Genomic DNA, 15,773 nt, shown 5'->3' on the forward strand with positions numbered 1-15,773 from the left:
CCGTTAGGACTCCCAACTTACTGTGGTGGTTTAAAATTGTATTTACACAGATTTTCTTTTGATATTCCTGTCCTCAGTAGATTAGTTCCTCTTGTAACTTGCTTTTATATGATATTGAAGGAAGTGAAGGACTTTAGGGACTTCTTTCTCTTTTTCCCCACCCTCATCCTCGTCTTTGTCTCTACTCCCCTGTTCCTACCCTTTCCCCCATCCCTTGTTCTATGGAAGCCGGCTTCCATGTTAGAAGGATATTCAAACTGCCTAAGGAGGGTCATCTGGCATCTGGCCAAAGAGCACAGAGAAACTGAGGGAGTATCTAGAAGTGTTCAGTCTTGTGAAGCCTTGAAATCCCACCAGCCCTGGCTGACACTTTGACTATAGACTGGCTAGGGACTCAGAGACTTTCACTGTGGTTATCAGAGAGACTCTAATTGCCAAACCACTTGCTGTGTTCTGTCCTTACTCTACCTGACCCTCTGGTTATTAGAAAACTTGGAATAAACTTGGAAAAAATAATATTAAGTGAAGTAAGCCAGGCCCAAAGAAACATAGGTCCCATGGTTTCCCTTATTTTCAATAATTAGTATATGTCTAGGACAAGTAGAAAAGGTCAGATAAGATGATGTTAAGCTAAATGAATTCCAAGATAGGGACACAAGTGGTTTTTTCTTTCTGGCTATTGTTTCTAACGTATTTATAAGGTACCATGTAATTTTTTTTTTTGTTGCGTTGTGTCCCTTCCCCACAGTATAACTCCTGTTTTCACTGTATTTGATGTTGGTATAATTTGGGGAGGGGAAGGGAAAAAACAAAGTGTTTAAATAGGGATACAGGTGGACCCATTGCAACAATGAGATGTACAAGAAAGACGCTATGTTGAAAAACGAACTTTACAATTTAGGACAGGGGAGAGGGGGAGTGTAGTTGAGGAGGTGCGAGAGGGAGGGGATGGTAGGGGAAAAACAAAGGAGGAGGCAACAATGCTTGAGAAGAAATGTACTCATTACCTTGCTCATGTAACTATAACCCCTCTGTACTTATTTAAAGATATGATTGCATGCATGGGCACATAATAGAATCTTCTAAGGACGGTCACACTTCTAAAGCTTCATGCAAATGCTAGCTCTGTCTTTAAATACTGTTCTAATGGGAAATGTGGGTCAATCCTCAAGGCTTCTGTCAGTAGGAAGCTTCTTTTTCACTCCAAAAATATTGTAATGTGAAGAATCAAGGGTGTATGCATCAGATGATTTTAAATTACCTCACTGTTCATTAGAAATACTAGATACTTAGAAGAAAATAAAATCTTTCTATATATACTTTCTTTTTACAGATTAAAAAAATTCTTGCAGAAGACTTTAAGATGAGTATGGGTTGTCTATCACATTTCAAAAGATTAGAATTTGTAAATTTCTGATTACGCAATATCAAAACAGTATGTTTTTTTTTCCACTCCCTATTCAGGAAAAGACTAGCTAGAAAATCAGTCTGAATTCAGGATTTAAAAACGACATTTTCAGTGTACATTTCATTTTAAATGTAGTTAATGAATTCCACATGTGAAAATCTTCATCTTTGAAACAAAACTCTAGAGAAAACCTCATAAAAAATTTCCATTTAAAACAAGTGTGTGTGTGTGTGTGTGTGTGTGTGTGTGTGTGTGTGTGTGTGTGTGTGTGTGTGTGTGTGTGTGTGTGTGTGTTTCTCTGGGAAATGATGTAAGGAAAATTAACTAGATTTGGAAACAATGCACAGTGCTATAATTGATAGGTCCTTAATTGCTTATGGCACCTGCCTGCAAAGATTTTTTTTTGTATAATCCCCACATATGGGATTACAAGTCATTTGTAAAATAAACCTTTTCTTGTAAAACCTGTCATGTTGCTGAAGATCTCACCTCATAAGAAAGCTATTGAACTATAAAAAAAGTCAATGCTTTTTAAAAAAAATCTAAAAATTCTATAATTAAATGCTTATAAAGAGTGTAGGCTTAGATTTTACTTTAAACATTATTGATCTCCAGGGCTCCAAAAGGATTATGGGAATATTCAGTTCCCATTCCTAGTTCTGAAAAAATGCCATGTGTTAAAAGACTCAGCTTTTGATTTACTCGTCCCTGTGTTCACCTCAGTGATTTAAACTGGAGCTCTGAGCAGAACCAGCTCCACTGATCTCTCAGTGGGTGGGTATGAGTATGGGCTGCCTCTGACCATTTTGTGCTCCTATTGCAGAATCTAATACTAGGTACTTTGTAAAGAGCTAAGATTTGTTTCTCATATATTCTGGTGTAGGAAGGCAACTTTACATGAGAGAAGAGATGTGGGGGATAGAGAGAGACAAAAAAGATGGCCAAACTTGAATTCATCAGGAGCCCAGTCTAACAACAACTAACCTACTGCTGGGATAATATAACTTCATGACAGCAAGGTCCATTTTTCTTTTTTTTTCTTTTTATTTATTTATTTATTTTGGTCCGGTCGTGGGGCCTGAAGTCTGGGCCTGGGCGCTGTCCCTCAGCTCTTCAGCTCAAGGCTAATGCTCTACCACTTGAGCCACAGCACCACTTCCGGCTTTTTTCTTTTTGCTTATGTGGTGCTGAGGAATCGAACCTAGGGCCTCAGGCATGCAAGGCAAGCGCTCTACCACTGAGCCACCTTCCCAGCCCCAGCAAGGTCCATTTTTCAACACTGATGCATTGGGGAATTAACTTTCTAACACAAAATCTTTGGGAGAACGTGTTCACCTTATAGAAAATTAGCTTGTGAAGTCACTTTAGGTCCTCTGTTTTGGGCTATCCTCTAAGGATAGCTTCTATTTAAATAGATATAGCTATAAAGTTATATAGGAGGAAAACCTGAACTACACACCATTGGCTGTTCTTTAAGTCAGCAACATATATTTCACCAAATAACAATAGCTGTTTGATGTGCTTTGCATGTCAAACATTACAGGAATATTTTTTCTGCCCTACACAACAGACTTGTAAGCTTATTATCTTTCTTTTCATTTTATTTATTTATTTATTTATTTTGGGTCCGGTCGTGGGGCCTGAACTCTGGGCCTGGACACTGTCCCTCAGCTCTTCAGCTCAAGGCTAGCGCTCTACCTCTTGAGCCACAGTGCCATTTCCGGCTTTTTTCTTTTTGCTTATGTGGTGCTGAGGAATCGAACCCAGGGCCTCATGCATGCAAGGCAAGCACTCTACCACTGAGCCACCTTCCCAGCCCCTCTTTTCATTTTATATCCCAAGAAGAGAATCATGGAAATTGAGTGGCCTGTCCAAGGCTACCAAGTTAGTAAGTGGCAGGATCAGAACTCAAATCTAGTCTGGATATAAATGTTAGGTCCAATAAGGACTTTCAACAATGATTTTTTTGTCCCTGTCATACCAGTAAAACAAACAAACAATAAGTAGCATTGCTTAAAGACCCTAGTTGTTGCTAGCTTTTGGAGTGGGGAGCCTCAACAAAATCAAACATAAGCCTTTCTAGTCTGAGTAGACCTTGATGTCGTAGGCTGATGCTGATGAAGGCTAAGATGAGTATTGTTACCGTGGAGTGGTTTCTCTCATCTTCAAACAGAGCAGGTCTGGAAATGGGGTCCCTGCTGAGGAAGGTGGTAGACACAAAGGTAGTGCACTCATGAGAGAAAAATCTTCACACTGAGCCTGCCTGATGATGGATGAACATATTATGTTAACACAAAAAATACCAAAGCGTAACTTGGGGGCACATCCAGGCAGCTACTGTCTCACCTCTTCTTTGGAGCATAAGGGGGATATGGATTCCTTATAAAGAGCAAGAATGAGAAGACCCCATGTGGTCTTGCTTCGGCCACTGCCTATCTATGGAAAAACTGAATGATATTATTGAGCTTGATTTTCCTAATGACGGTGTTATCCATAGAGTTCCACTTTGCTCTAGAATTCTGAGTCTACTAGTAGTGGAATTTGTATGATACTATGTCCAAGTGCTTTATGAACAGTGAAGGTATTCACAGCTATCCACCAGCTTTGTTCATCGCAGATACTAGAATTTTTGACGAGGGCAACAAAGCAAAGAGAACTATTGAGGCAGGACAATGTTCCATCTCAGGATGGCACGGTTCTAAAGGAAAGCTCGCCATGATACCCCATGCCTGCTTGTCAGCAGCTGCTAGGCTAGCACTGGAGACCCTTCCTTTTCAGTTGCTATAAAATCTGGTCTCTGGACATAGCTATCACCTTGTGTTTCTCACTTGCCATCTGAATCTGGATCGGGGTATTTTTCATCATGGCATAAGAGAAACTAGGTTCCGCATAGAACTTGAGTTTTCAGGAAATCTTGGAAAGGCTTATGTAGCTTTCTATGTCTTTGGAGTGCAGGAATCTGTCTTTGAAGAGTGAGTGGGTGTTAAGGAAGCATGTATAAATAGTAGTAGTAGTAAGTAGTATCTGCTCTGTCATGTTTCATTGCTGTGCAAAAAAAATGAAGAAAAAATATGCATATCATAAGTACTTTTACACATAACCCATGCATCATTTAGTGACTGGGATAGGGTATAAGAAATATATCACTGAAGAATTTCATTGTATGGACATCAGAGTGTTACAGAAGTATGCTGCAGTGTCACAAGTGATATGATGTTATGTATCATTGTATATATTGATCACTGTTGAATAAAACATCACTGTGCAGCACACGACTACATATAAAAGATAAGTGGTAGTAGATATAGGTCAGTGGTAGAGTACTTGTCTAACACATTCATGGCCCTGGGTTCAGTCCTACGAAGAGAAGAAGAGAGAAGGAATTGAGACACAATTCAATTTTGTCCCACAATTCAATTTTGTCCCTTCTTATTTCCCTAATGGATACTGATTTTCTTCCAACTAAAAAAAAATGCTAAAATAGATTTTACCTATTGCTTAACTGATGCTTCATTTTGAAATTGGAATAATAGCTTATCATATTTCTAAATCAATATTAATTGTGACTCATAAAATCTAACCTAAATCAGTGTATCTAGTGCCATAGAGAATGCAATGGATTATTTAATTGGCTGTTAGACTTTGATGTCTGTCTTATTAAAAATGGTCAATTAAAAATTTTCAAGTTGGGGGGCTGGGAAGGTGGCTCAGTGGTAGAGCGCTTGCCTTGCATGCCTGAGGCCCTGGGTTCGATTCCTCAGCACCACATAAGCAAAAAGGAAAAAGCTGGAAGTGGTGCTGTGGCTCAAGTGGTAGAGTGCTAGCCTTGAGCTGAAGAGCTGAGGGACAGCGTCCAGGCCCAGAGTTCAGGCCCCACGACCAGACCCCCCCCAAAAAAATTTCAAGTTGGATAAATCTAAATAGATCTATTTTTAAGTCCCTGCGAGGCACTAAGGACATTGTTAGTCTTTGAGAGTTACAGCAGTTATGAAGGCTTCTGTTCTCAAAAAATTTTACAGTTTAGGAGAGCCAAGATAGTTATAAAACCTTGTAAAATAGATTATAATATGAGACTACTGTAATAATGGAATGAGAGCTTAAATGGAAGAAGATTTTGATACAAGGATGCAGCAGGCAGATGGTTTTGGAAGGTGTAGGAAGGAATGGCTTTGGGGAAATGAGAAAGTAAGTGAAGGTAGACCAGTCACTCCACTGACTGAGTCTAATCCCCCAGGGAAACTAAGCAATGATCTGGACACATGAGAATTATTCTACCCAAGGAGCTAAAGTGTTTATTCACAACCCTCATCAGTTTTGGATCAGGAACTTTCTGGCGGGAGATACTTTTCAGCACTTCTATCCTGCCTAGAAAATGGGCAGAACTCAGGAATGGAGGCAGTGCTCTGCCAAACACAAACGCTGCTGGCAGTTGGAAGTCAACCTGTGATCCCAAAGGCAAAGCTGGATGCTTACAGGCCCGAGGGATGTGGAAGCCTTGGAACCTCAGGGACAATGTGGATCTTAAACAGAGGCCTAAAGAGTGAGGACATCACCCTGCAACATATGATTTGGGCAGAGCGACCTCCTATCGTTCTGTCATGCTTCCATCTCCCCAAAGGATCTATCAGTTTCTGTTACTGGCAGTTCGTAATCTGTCATTTGGAAGTTAACACTTTTGCCATAACTGTATAGCACATGTTTACCAACTTTTCTCTCTCTCTCAGTCCCCAAAGCTCTTGGTAAAAACAAAGCAAAACAAAAACAAAACAATTGAAGTCATTCCTTTAAAAAGATTTGCTTTGCTAATACCAAAAATACATTATCACCCTTTTTCTACAACTACATATATATGTATATATATATATATATATATATATATATATATATATATATATATATACAGACACTTTCTTTTTTAGTGTTGAATCATGATATAAATTTTTGAAGACCTTTATATATAATTAAACTCAATATATACATTACCAAGAAAGACAGAAAGGCAGAAAGAAAGGCAGAAAGAAAGAAAGAAAGAAAGAAAAAGAAAGAAAGAAAGAAAGAAAGAAAGAAAGAAAGAAAGAAAGACGAAAGAAAGAAAGGAAAGACTGAGGTCATCAGTAGATACAGGAAAGGAAAAGTCATTTCAAGTATGGAGAATAGTTGGAAAAGAGACCAAGACAAGTGAAAGTTCAGGATAGTTTAGATAACTAGCATAATTGGTATAACTCTGTCTTGTTTTTTCCTCTATTATTTTATTCTTGTTTTAATTGCTGCTTAATATTTCATTATGTTAACTTACTCTTTGCTTAGACATTCTTTAGTATTTCAACATCTAGGCTTCATTAAAACATTATATGTTTTAATGTTCATAGCCAATATGTGTATGTTTCACTAGTACTGAAGTGGGCAGGACAAATCAAACATCTTGTTGAGTAGGTGTTTTAGCATGTTTGTTGAATCACAGCTATCTCAGATCAATTGGGTCATGGTAGTCCTCAGTCCTTCCCCCTGGACAGAACAGGCAGGAGCACAGGTGGTGGTGGTCCTCTTGTAGGCAGGACATTGGCTTCTTTATATTTTAAACTCTTGTAACTGTCATACCACCTGGTACATAGGAAATGCTGAGTGAAATTTGTTGCTTAAGGGGGAAAACCCTTAAGTAGAGTGTGAAAGATGGAATCAGAGAACTTGGTTTATATTTGTGTATTGTATTTGTGTAAAAGAATTATTATGATTTGCAGCACTCTTTCTCTCTCTAAGTTTCCACATGTCCTGAAACCTCAGATGTATTTCTAGATACTTCCTTCTGTGAAGCATTGATTTCAGGAGGAAATCTTCCTTGGGCCCACTTCCTAAGGTCATACTTCATGACTAACATCAGAATATATAAAAAGATCTCTGCTTTAAATTCTATATACAAATATTATTTATAGCATGAGCATAAATAAACACCTGTAACATAGAAACACCTGTTCAGGCTTCTGACTTTCTCTTGATTTTATTTCAGTTATCAGTCATTATATACTGTTTTATCTTATTTAATGTTATCTCCCATTGAAATAGTTCAGGAATCCCTTTATGATTTTTCCATGTAAGCTATATGTTAAGCTTATTCACATAGAGATTTAATTTCCTGCTGAATTTAAAAGGACACCTTTTTGAGTCACCCCTCAAACTTCTATTTTTCTTGCTAAAACCCATTTTTTTAAGATCTCTGGCTTCTCCTTTATTTCCACCTCCTATTCCTTCCTCTTCTTTTCCTTTTCCCTCTCTTCTTTTCCTCCTCTTCTTCCTTTCTTTTCATTCTCAAAATTAATAGCTGATAATACTTTCTCAAATCAAATATTTTTGTTACTATACAGACTGTAGGATGAGCAACAAACTAGAAAGCCACGTTGGGTTATGTGTTGTGGGCTGGAGACTGAGCTTATTCATTAGCTGAGTGACTCACACTTCAAGAAAACTGCCTTGCTCAACAGAACCACAAATTATTCCAGCAATGGAACTTCTGATAGTTAACCCTGAAAATGTTAAGCTTGTAAGCCAAGGGTCTACTCTAGTATTTCCAAAATTGCTTTCACAGTGGCATTAGATTTCTTCAAATTGCTAAGAGGTATTTTGCACAAGAAAATTATTCTCTGGCTAAATTAGTTTGGAAGACCCTTCCTATTCTAGCTACCTTTTGGAAAGTTTATAAGGCATAAAAGCATATTACAATGGTTTACATATTTACCTATATGCTGTATTTGCAGCTTAAATAAGACGGAATAGTTTCTCTTCCTACCAACCTGAGCAGATGAATCTTCTGATTGATGAATCAAAGGTACTCACTAGGTATTGACTCAATAGAGGGATAAAGTGATCCTTTGACTAAAGGCTTCCTTAATCCTAGTAAAGCTCAAAAGCAACTCTTGAAAGGGTCAAATCATTTCCAAATGACACAAGGCTGTCCTAGAATAAATCTCAAGAATACTGATAGGCAAGTTCATAATAACTAGCATTGACTAAAAATGTGCCAGACATACAAAGAAACAGAAAAATGAAACCCATAATAATGTGGAAAATGAGTGAATAGAAACAGATTTAAATGATATATATTAGAATTATAAGCAAGAACATTAGACAGTTTTTCCACAAGTTTGTATGGTAAAATACATAAATTATTAATCATGTTAAGTAGACATATGGAAAATATAAAAAGCATCCAATCTGAGATTCTAGAAATGAAAATGCAATGTCTGCAATGCAAAAGGATAAAATGTACAGGATAAAACATTAACTAACATAAAGATATAGCAACAGATACTATGAAAAATAAAACTCAGGGCTGGGAATGTGGTAGAGTGTTTGCCTTGCATGCATGAAACTCTGGGTTCAATTCTTCAGTACTACATAAACAGAAAAAGCCGGAAGTGGCTCTGTGGCAAGTGGTGTTGAGCAAAAGAAGCTCAGGGACAGTGCCCAGGCCCTGAGTTCTAGCCCCAAGACTGACAAAACAAAAAACAAAAAACTGAGATGACAAAAGAGTGGAACAAATGAAGAGGGCATTAGTTATGAAATGCTCTTAAATGACTTCATGTAGATATTTGAAGTCTAGAGAAAAGGGTGCCAGAAAGAATATTTAGAGAAGTAATGTCAGATATTCTCCAAATGACATGTAAACTGTAACCAACAAGCTCCAAGAACAAGAAGAAATGGAAAAACTATACCAAGGCATATCATAGGTAAATTATTTAAAATTAATGCTATGTCTGTGAAAGATCTTCAACATTTTTAATAAATTTCAAGTAATTATACAAAGGAGGTGCCATTTGACAAGGCAGTCTATGAATACAATGAATCTTGACAACTGTCACACCTTCAACATGCTCATCCCCTTTCAATCATTCCCTTGTGGTATAATTCTTGGTGGCATCTCCTCCCACTCCCCCCTTTATTCGTCTTCCCTTGGCCCTACTCCCTTCTTGCATGTACCCATTTCTGGTGTTGATTTTGTGTGCTTTGAAAGATTCTTAAAAGCAGCTGGAAAGAAAAATACCATGATGAATACAGAGAAAGGGGTAACAAGAATAGTGGCAGACTTCTTGTTAGAAACAATGCAACCAACTAGACAGTGGAACATCTTTAAAGTGCTAAAAGAAAAGAATTCAGTCAACTGTGAATTGAAAACCTAGCAAAAAATAGCTTATATATAAAATGCATATAAAACCTGAAATAACTCATTTCAGTGGACTTGAACAAGATATCTTGTGAAAAATAAGTTCTTCAGAGAAATGGAAAATTATATAAAAAGAAATCTGAGCAGGGCACTGGTGTCTCATGCCTGTAATTCTAGTCATTCAGGAGGCTGAGATCTGAGGATGGTGGTTCAGTTCAAAGCTAACCTGGGAAGGAAAGCCCATAAGACCTCTTACCTTCCATTAACCACTGAAGAGCCAGAAGTGTATCTGTGGCTCAAGCTGTGGGACACTAACCTTGAGAACAGTAGCTCAGGGACAGCACCCAGTCCTTGAATTCAAGCCCCACTACCGGCATCAAAAAGAGGGTGGGGGGGAGGGCGGAGAGAGACGAAAGAAAAGAAATCTGTACCTACGAAAAGATTGAATAGTTCATGATACACACATAGAATCCATAATAAAGATATAGATAAACATGAAAATGTTTTTTCTTATTTAAAAATATGTGATATTTGCCAGGCACCAGTGGCTCACGCCTGTAATCCTAGCTACTCAGGAGGCTGAGATCTGAGGATCACAGTTCAAAGCCAGTCCAGGCAGGAAAGTCCGTGAGACTCTTATCTCCAATAAACCACCAGAAAACTGGAAGTGGCGCTGTAGCTCAAGTGGTAGAGTGCTAGCCTTGAGCTGAAGAACGGAGGGACAGCGCTCAGGCCCAGAGTTCAAGGCCCACGACCGACCAAAAAAAAAATGTGATATTTTTCATTAACAAGAACTCTCTTACATATATTAGATAGAATGTTTATGATGTTTACAGAGTAAGATATATCACCATAGTAGCAAAAAAGCTTGCAAGTGGGAAAAAGTGTGCTGTTGCAAAGTTTTAATACTGTACAAAAAACTGTAAAACAGGCAACTGGTGGTTTATGCCTTTAATCCTAGATATTCAGGAGTGTGAGATCTGAGGCTTGTGGTTTGAAGCCAGCATGGGTAGAAAGTCTATGAGACTATATCTCCCATTAACTACAAAAAAAAAATAAAGTTAGAGATGGAGGGGTGACTCCAGTGGTAGAAGGCTAGCCTTGAGCAAAAAAGCTAAGGGACAATTCATAGTCCTAGTACCAGAAAACAAAACAAAGCTATATATTAGATTGTTCTAAATTAAGGATGAATATAATGCTATCAAACAACCACTACAACAAAACAAAACAATTATAGCTAAAAGAAGTATATCAAAAGTAGTATACTGAATCATAAAAATACTCAATCCAAGAGAAAGCAGAAAATATGAAAAAGGAGTAACAATAACAACAAAAACAAATGAGTCAACTAAAAAGCAGCAAGAGGGAAGGATTTAAACCACATTGAAGAACCCAGCCTGCTCTTCGGCAAGTGAACAAGTTAACTTTGATCTCCTATCTGCATTAAATTTCTCTCACAGAGTTGTACAGCTGAAGGTTAGAAACTTGAACTAATCATGGTTACAACAGCAAAGTGATCTTGGCAGTGGTTCCTTTGCTGACTTAATCATATCATAGAAAGATGTCTAAGTTCAGCCAAGAGACACTGCTGAAGGCGCTTTCCATTGCTTCTATTGCAGAGTACTTACATAATTTCAATTGTAACAACCCAGGCAGTGTTTAAAAGGAATTTGTACAGTAACTATTTCATCCTACCAGGTCAAGACATAGAAAACAGTATGACAAGGACTTTTCTTTGTCCTCCTGACACCAAGGAAGTGGGCCAGAGTATTATCTGTTTGCTCTTTTGGAGCCCACTGCTTGAGGATTAAGTAGCCATATGCATGTCATGCATCCTCACTTAGAGTACATTTGCTTCTTTTCAGAACCTGCTATTCTCAGACTCAGGATCTGGTCTGAGGATGCCTTTTCTTCCCAGAACACTTTCTTCCTCTCCATACTGGCTCACCTCATTTCCATTCATCTTGAACATCTTAATTCAAAAATCTGGCACGACCTGTCCTCTGATCGCTAGTTCATCCTTCCCTCAGCTTCAGATCCTGTTTTGAAGTCATGGATCACAGAATATGATTGAATAATAGAGATGGGAGTAAGACATTCTCAGTGCATTTTATCACCTTCTTTGTTTAACGGTCCAGTCTTCTGCCTGTGGGCTTCTCCCACCTCCATCTTTTTAAAAGAATGCCTGAGCTTTCTCATATAGAGTTGGAGAAAGCATGGAGGTTTGGAAAACTTGAGAAACATGGAATGCAAGAAACTGGGGAAGGCTAGATAGTACTAGAAGTGAGAGAAAAATGGACCCAGACAGAAGGAGTTGAGGCACAATACAAGAGGGAGAGGAAAGAGCAGCAGGGATGTGAACTAGGGTTGGGGTTTGGTGGGGGGAGGGAGGGGGGTAATAGGATATGCAGGAAGATATTGGACAACTGTCGGACCTGTATACCTTATCAGAGTAAGAGAAAAGAGAGGGAGAATATCTAAGTGCATGTCTATAAACCATACATGGAATCCCGTTTGACAGTCCTTGAGAGGAACCATGAGGACAGAATAGTCTTTAGCAAGATTTGGGTTGCTGGATTTGGCTCCATGAATGAGAACATTGTGGAAGAGAGTTGCTGGAGTATTCGGTGGACATTGTTCATTTCCCCCTTCCTTTGCTAAGGCCTCCCAGTTTCTTCTGGGAACTGACCCTCTTACTTTTGCTTTTCGTGGAATTGATTTGAACTCCAACTCTAATGAAGAGTGAAGCTGGCCAATCAAAACACCATATGGATCCAGGAACCGGCAGCTCACACCTATAATCTAAGCTATTCAACAGGCTGAGAACTGAGGATCTCGGTTCAAAGTCAGCCCAGGCAGGAAAGTCTGAGACTCTGCTCTGCAATAAAGTGCCCAAAAGGCCAGATGTGGAATTGTGACTCAAGTGGTAGAGTGCAAGCCATGAGCAAATGAAGCTCAGGGAAAGTGTCCGGCCCTCAGAATCTCAGCCAATAGTCCTTTTGAAATGTGTGTAAGTCATGTTCAGGAAAGTTAGGAACAGAGAAGCACTGTTTGCCTTTGATCATTCCTTTGGGAATGACCCCAAAGGTAGATGAGTTGGTCTATAAGGAGAGAGGTATGAGGTCTTATGACACTGTTTGAGCCCTATACCAAGCCATGCTTACCATCAGCCCTTGGTCTTTTTGTTACATCAGCCAATAAATTTACCCCCCCCCCCTCCGTTGGCTTATACAAGTGTGAACGGTGATTTTTGGCTACTTGGAAAAAGTTCTAATTATACGATATCCACTTACATCTTTTGTCACATATGATGAAAACTTGTTCCCATGATTAAATGATTCAACTCCGTGGGGACAGAAACAGTCTGTTTTCTCTACTGCCTGTCCACCACCTCATACAATATCTAGAATATTCTTTGGATATGTGATTAAATGCATCCTAATCAACACATTGTACAGTGCTTGAGTTTGGTCCTGTTTCCTGGTAGGCTTTTTGCTCTGTGAGGATAAGGGCTCTTTGTCTTGCTCATTTTTACTGTAGAAGGTTTAAAACATCTTAGTTACTTCATAAATATTGGCGGAATCAATGAAGCAGGGAAAATATAAACTCAAGCCTCAGCAAGGGATTATAATGTCCATATGAAAAGGCTAGTGAACTTGCTTTTCATAAATTGATATCCCAGATCTATAGATTTTATGACTATGATGTAAAACTTTAGTTGTTATGACAGACTTGTTATTTATAACAGACAGATATTTAAAACTACTTTTCCTTTCTCCATCATTTTATATCATTGAAAGAGAAGATGACTTTTTACTAGTATATTCTTACAATTCTTTGATCTAAGAAGGCCTATAGCTCTCTGTGTGTGAGACTGAAAGTCAAGCTATACAAGCTCTTTCTAGATACTTAAAATTCTAGGCAGTTAAATGTATAAAAAATGAATACCTTCACAAGCCTGTCATTCTCTTCCTTCACTGTAGACCTATTCCTGCAGTGGGTCTATTTTGAGAAAGAGGAAAACTTTTTTTAAAAAATCATTTCTCTCCATGTTCAAATATTGTATGAAGAAAAGCAGAATTTCCTGGAAAAAAATTGGATAGTGTGAATTTCCTGTCCGTCTTTACTGGGAGATGAGGAAGCTATGGCTGCATGAACGTGTGTTGGGTGGGGGATATTTTTTGTGAGGGCAGTGCAGCACGGGGGAGCAGGTCCCTAACACAAGGCAAAGCATTTCTCTGCTGCAACAAGCTTCATCAAATCCCAAGAAACAAGAAGCAAAGAGCATTTCCAGTTTGTCTTCTCCCATCCACTCTACCTTTCTTTGCCTCTTACAGTGAAATGACCCATTAACTTCACAGAGTTGAGCCGGTCATGCACAGATGTCTCAGATTTCTTGGGTTGATTTTTATCATTTAATGAATGCATGATGTTGTTGGAAACTGTGGCAGTACATTCTCATTCTAAAGAGTTGAGAGATTATATAAAAAATGAAAAGAAATGAAAAGAAATGTAGTTTTAATGGAGCATGATTATAAACAGATCTGAAGGAGATAATTAACATCCTTTCCCTTTGTGGTAAAAAAGGGTTGAAAGCTGGAAGAGGGACATGCTTCCTTCTTTTTACAGTTTATATAACATTGATGTTCCTTTCACATCAGGACAAAAGAAATATGACTCACTCTTTGCTACTGTCCACTTTAACTTTCCGCTCTACAGGAAGGACCTATGGAGTAATTCTTTTCTTAAAGAGAGGTAAGAGAAGTACTTGCTAGGCAACAGAGCAGTGACACTGTAAGTGTTCTGCCATGATGTTTATATAGCTGCTATATCGAATCCTTCATAATGGTTTTTACTCTAAGAGTATTTTATTTGTGCTATTAAAATGACATAGTGTTGACTCAGTCTCCAATAAATTAGCAGAAAACCAGGCTAGGAGTATGGCTCAAGTGGTAGAGTACCAGCTGAACAAGCAAGACAATCAAGAACATGAAGTACTGAATTCAAGCCCTAGAACTGGCAAAAAAAGAGAGAGAGAGAGAGGGAGGGAGAGAGACAGAGAGAGAGATACTGTCATATACTGTCAATCATTTTTATATTTCTTTATGTGTCCTAAGTAGTTAGTATACAGTATGTACTTAAGTATAGTCTAATGCTTATTAAATATGGAATAAAAGTATACAATAAATATCAATTTGTTTTTGCAAGTATTTGTTAAATAGTTTCTCTATTTTTTTTTTTTTTTTTTAGGTCATAGGGCTTAAACTCTGGGCTTGGGCGCTGTCCCTCAGCTCTTCAGCTCAAGGCAAGCGCTCTACTGCTTGACTTTCCTGCCCCTGCTGTCTTTGAACCTCAATCCTCAGATCTCAGCCTCCTGAGTAGCTAGGATTACAGGTGTGAGCCACCGGCGCCTGGCTCTAATTTTTTTTTTTTTTTTTTTGGTACTGGACTTTGAACTCAGGCTTTCATGTTTGCTAGGCAGGTCTCTGCCATTGAGCCACACCTCTGGCCCTTTTTGAACTGCTTTGTTTTTGAGCTTCAATCTTGCTTCCTGCCCAGGAGCGTGCCTAGACCACAATGCTTCTACTTTGGCTTCCCTTTAAACTTGGATGACAGACACGTGTCACCACACCCAAACTTTTCCATTGAGATGTGAAGCTCACAGAATACTTCTACTCAGGCTTGCCTCATACTGCGATCCTGGTCATCTCAGCGATGCCTATAATGTAGCTCTGTAGGAACATAGCTGATTATAGGCATAAACCACCAGTACCCAGTTTCACCTATACTCTTGTCTTTTTGAGGGGGCAGTTAAGACTAAACTAGTAAGATTTAATGTGTACAACCCTTTGCAATCATTTGCCTAGAGGGTCCATAACTATCTCAAAGCCCATTTGACAACTTTTTAAGCATTACATTTAAACATTATTCAACATTATTAAAACTTACAGTTTTAACAGCCTTAAATTGCCAACATTGGCTAATGGTTCCTCATACATAGGAGAGATTGTTTCTCAAGGTGAGTTTTGCAAGTTAACAAGGAAAAAGAAAGTTTGATCAAGTTGTATCATCATCAAATAATATTTGTATTAATTTTGTAGGTAAATATAGATTAATTAAAATAGTTGGTTATCAGTGTTTTTTTGCTTCATTTTATTTATTTGTATACTAATCTGAATCTTTGAGATGTATTCTCTTAAAGGGTTGACA

The sequence above is a fragment of the Dipodomys merriami genome, unplaced genomic scaffold, assembly GCF_024711535.1.
Source record: "Dipodomys merriami isolate MVZ:Mamm:240054 unplaced genomic scaffold, mDipMer1.0.p SCAF_10, whole genome shotgun sequence".
NCBI lineage: Eukaryota > Metazoa > Chordata > Mammalia > Rodentia > Heteromyidae > Dipodomys > Dipodomys merriami.